This window comes from Hevea brasiliensis, chromosome 14, assembly GCF_030052815.1.
Source record: "Hevea brasiliensis isolate MT/VB/25A 57/8 chromosome 14, ASM3005281v1, whole genome shotgun sequence".
Taxonomy (NCBI): domain Eukaryota; kingdom Viridiplantae; phylum Streptophyta; class Magnoliopsida; order Malpighiales; family Euphorbiaceae; genus Hevea; species Hevea brasiliensis.
The window spans coordinates 87,799,847-87,804,619 of NC_079506.1; the positions used below are offsets into that span (position 1 = coordinate 87,799,847).

The window sequence follows — 4,773 nt, forward strand, 5'->3', positions numbered from 1 at the left end:
AATGCACCAATATTTTTCAGGTGGCCAACTTCTTAGGTAACGGACCTGTCAATGAGTTATATGACAAGTTAAGAAGTTGTGATAGAAAGGACAGACCAAGAATTTGTTGGGGTATGATACCAGTCAGGTTATTTTTTGCAACATTCAGCCTAAGCAGATTTTGGCAGTGAGCTATACTTGATGTTATATTCCCTTCTAATTTGTTTTTTCCTAACCAAAGCTCATACAATTGGGTGATGTTACCTGTGGTTGGAGTGATTTGTCCTAACAACTTGTTTGAATGCAAACACAATCCTTCAAGCTTTTGAAGCCTCCCGAAAGAAATTGGAATGCTGCAAGAAAATTGATTTTCCTCGATGCCTAATCGATACAAATTGACAAGATTCCCAATATCTGCTGGAATTCTTCCAGAGGTTTGGTTTCTTCCTATAGTTAAATCCACGAGGGTAGACATATTAACTATGGTGCTAGGTAATTCACCGTCAAAATTATTATCAACAAGGGATAATTTTTGGACATTATTGCAGTTTGACAGAGACGTTTTGAAAGCCAAATCAATCCTGACTTGAAATATTGCCCAGAAAATTGAATTTCAGTTTCAGCCATTGAAGACCATTCAAATCTCCCAGATTGATTGGGACTTCTCCTGTGAAACTGTTGAAAGAGATGTCAACTATTTCAAGCTGAGAAGCATTCGTCAATGAAACTGGAATACTTCCGTAAAATTGGTTCAAGCCAATTTGCAAAATTTGTAGGTTAAGAAGAGTGAGCCCTATGTTTGCTGGGAGCTTCCCATGCAATTGATTCTGTGCTGCAAATAGCGCAACGATGGATGAGATATTGTAGAGGTTACAAGGAATTGAACCAACCAGATTATTGGCTCCTATCACAAGCAAAGTTAAGCTTGTTATTCGTCCCAGTTCATTTGCAATTTTTCCTTCCAAATGATTATATACTATAGAGAAATGGTGGAGGGACGAAAGGTTTCCATTATGGAATCTTTCTCGTGAGGTTGTTTTTACCGAGGAAAAGCATCACAATCTCATTTAAAGAGGCTAGCTTGGCAGGAATTTTCCTCACTAAGCCATTAAAGGCCAAACTCATAATCAGGAGCTCCAAACAAAAGTTGATGTTAATATATAAAGCACCCTATGTATTATAGGAGGGTGGTGGATATCTTGATGATTTTTTTTTTTAATGTAAGACATTATAATTTTAAAGATGGCTATAGTATTATTGAGTTATAATATAGTAAGCATATAAATTAATAGCACATGCCACATAATATAGAAAAAAGAAGAAAAATTGAAACACTAAATTTATCTGGTTTAACTATAAAATTTTCAATTTTCATAATTTGTTATAATGGATAAAATTTATAATATTTATACTGACTCATATTTTCCATATTTTGCCCCTTACACCCTCTAGGAAGGTTAGTAATGGCATATGGTCGAACTATCAACCTAATCCCTCCACTATCTTTGTACTTTTAATTCATTTTAAATCTAATTTTAATCATATTTTTTTTATTTTTAACTCTAATTTAGGTTGTAATAACAATTAATTAGGAAAATGAACAATTCAATTTGGTTTGATTTTATCCATTTTTTCATTAGAAAACCAAACAAAACAATTCATTATATTGAAGCTTGTACTTTGTGTATTAGTATGTATCTTTGTCAAGGAAAAAGACGTAAAATGTTATATTTTTAAGCAATTTCGCTTGAAATTTCCTTCACTATTATACAAGAAATTACTCGTATGCTTTTACACTGTTAAATAAATAGGTAGAAGTTTCACCTTTTCTACTGAGAATTGAATGACTACAAGTTTGAGATCTTATACTAGTTACAATTTTACATTTTTTTAAGTTCTTGCCAACTTCAAAGCAAGAGAGGTAGAGATTTATGCTGAACTGATGCACTAGTGATACATGCATTTTGCATAGTCATTTAGGTTTAATTTCATGGCCATTTTATTTAATTGTTAGTCACTTTTAGCCAATTTTATTAGTTATTTAGATAGTTTTTCATGATTGTCAATTTTTAGATTAATTTGTAATTTTACTTTGTTTTGTAGGAAAAATGATGTTTTAAAGGGACTAAAAAAGAAATTTTGCCAATGAAGAGTGATTTCTACAGCCAAAGATGTCAAAAACAAGTTTCAAAGTTGAAGTATGCATTGGTCAAATTACGCATAACTTGCCACATAAGTTGTGCAGTTCTGCACAAGGAGAAGAAGCAATTTTCCAAACCTGCCGAAATCTGCATAAGTTACCACATAACTTATGCAGATTCATGCCCTGTTTATGCAACTTCACGAAAAACTGCATAACTTATGCAGTCTCTCACCCTGCTTATGCAGCTTCACACAGAGGGCCTAGAAATCTGCTAAAAACTGCATAAGGGAATGCATAACTTATACAGTCCACTTATGTAGTTTTATAGAGCCTTCATAATGAGCTGACAGAAGATTCTCACATGAAAAACACACCTCAAACACACCATTTTAGGGCTACTTGTTAGAAAAAGATATAAATAGGCCCTTATTCTCATTTTAGAAAGGGAGAGGAGACAAAAAAGGGAGCAGCAGCAGGGGAAGAGTTAGAAATTAGAGAGCAAAACGTCACCTCTCCATTTCTAGACAAGATTTGGAGTTTTTTTCTTTTCTTGCATATTTCCTACCTTTCTTGTATCGGGTTTCTTTAGTTTTATTTTATTTTCATGATTTATTTCCTATTTTACTTAGAATTTCTTGTGTTAAACATGGATTGTGAGTAGTTTTCTTTGATTCTGGAGTAAGGGATGTAATATTTTAGTTATTTTTGTGGATTTGAACTGGGTCAGTCCCAATTTAATGAAATTTATGAGGTTTAATCCATTTCTTGTGTGCTTATTCACATGCTTAATGAAGAGCCCTATTAAGTTATGTTATTAATCCTTGGTTGAAGCACTGAAAGGAGAAAACCAAGTGATAGTTAATCAAGAAATTGGACTTAATTAACTTAGATTTAGAAATAGACTAAGGGTTAAGAGGGTTTTAATAGATTGATTAAAGAACCTAATGGGTCTTGGTTAATTTTAACTCCACGAAAGTAGGATTAAGTTAATTAAAGTACTCTTTGTCTCACTCGAAAGAGTTTTCAAAGGATTTTAGAATTAATCTCCTTTAAACCCATAAATTTCATGCATTGGGCTAGCTAGGGAAAATCCCAAAATGACTTAAATATGAACCCTTAACTCCAGAATCGTCTTTTATCAATTATTGCTTAGAATTTTACTTTTGAGTGTTTAGTTTAATCTCATTTTATTAATTTTTATTATTAATATTATCAATTTCTTTATTTTGCGAATTATTAAATTAGTCATTGTTTGAATTTAGTTTTGCATTTTCATACCTTATGCTTCAAATTCCTAAATTTCTTTTATTAATTTGATTAAAATACAATTTTGACATATTTTATTTTACATCAAAAATTCAATTGAAAACACAACTCTCTGTGGGAACGATATCTTTTTCTATACTACTTGAACGACCCGTGCACTTGCGGTTGGGACACATCAAGTTTTTGGCGCCGCTGTCAGGGAGTTGTTAGTTTAAGATTGAATTCTTGATTATTTTAGTTGTTTATAGTTTTATCTTTGTTATCTTTTCATTTTGTGTTTATTTATTCTTTTTTAGGTACTCTTAATCATTTATGAGAAGAGCTAGAAGCACAAGTGACACATCCTTATTATTTAATCTTGAAATTAAGAAGTTTTGTAGAGCCAACAAGAAAGAAACCAGAAGAAAAAAAGAAGCATTGAGAGCAGCTGAAATTGAACAAGAAATGGCTGAAGAAAGAGTTGGAATCGGTGGTGATAATGCTAAAAATGATCGACAATGAAAATGTAGCTCATGGTGAAGAAGTTGTAAATGCTAATGTGCCTAAGGGAAGTATGATGGATCATGCATTTCCTCATTTTGATGACTTAAGAAAGAGTATAGCAAGACCAAGAATTGATGCAAATAGTTATAAGATGGATTTTGGAGTACTACAAATGATTCAGAATTCTCAATTCGGAGGTCATCCTTCAGAAAATCCTCATACTCATCTTAAGAAGTTTGTTATGATCTGTGATATGCAAAAGCAACCAGGAGTGTCTGATGATGCAGCAAGGCTAAAATTATTTCCATTCTCTTTGAAAGATAGAGCATTGGATTGGCTTGATTCTTTACCTCAGAACTCAATTACAAATTGGGAGCAGCTCACTGATGCATTTCTTGCCAAATACTTTCCACCTGGAAAAACTCAAGAGTTGAGGAATCAAATGATTGCTTTTAGATCAAGAGAAGATGAGACTCTTTATGAGTCATGGATGAGATGGAAGGAGTTAGAGAGACAATGTCCACATCATGCCATTCCTAAATGGATGATAAACCAAAATTTTTACACAAATGTCACTCCTGCTATTAGAGGAATCATTGATGCTCAAACTGGAGGGGAATTCATCATTAAGCATGAAGATAAAGCTTATGAGTTGTTAGAGAAAATAGCAAAGAACGGTCATCTATGGAGTAGTCCAAGAGGGTCAACTCCAACTCAAAAAAGGCAAGTTGCTGGAATGTATAAGCTTGATCCATTCAACATGATCAATGCCAAATTTGATGCACTCACTAATGTCCTTGCTAAGAAAATGGAGGATTTAAGTATGCTAGTCAGTTCATCATCATGCTCTGGAAGTTCTCAACAAGTTACTTATGCAGAAGGAACAATGAGCTGTGGAGTAG

General features: G+C 33.1%; 1 non-coding gene across 1 annotated transcript; it reads right to left on the bottom strand.

The window, feature by feature from the left end:
* Positions 1–4,297: 4,297 nt before the first annotated feature.
* On the bottom strand, positions 4,298–4,405 carry LOC131173698 (small nucleolar RNA R71). The gene has a single exon (XR_009144011.1). It is a non-coding gene; the product is annotated as a small nucleolar RNA R71 (small nucleolar RNA).
* Positions 4,406–4,773: the final 368 nt, after the last annotated feature.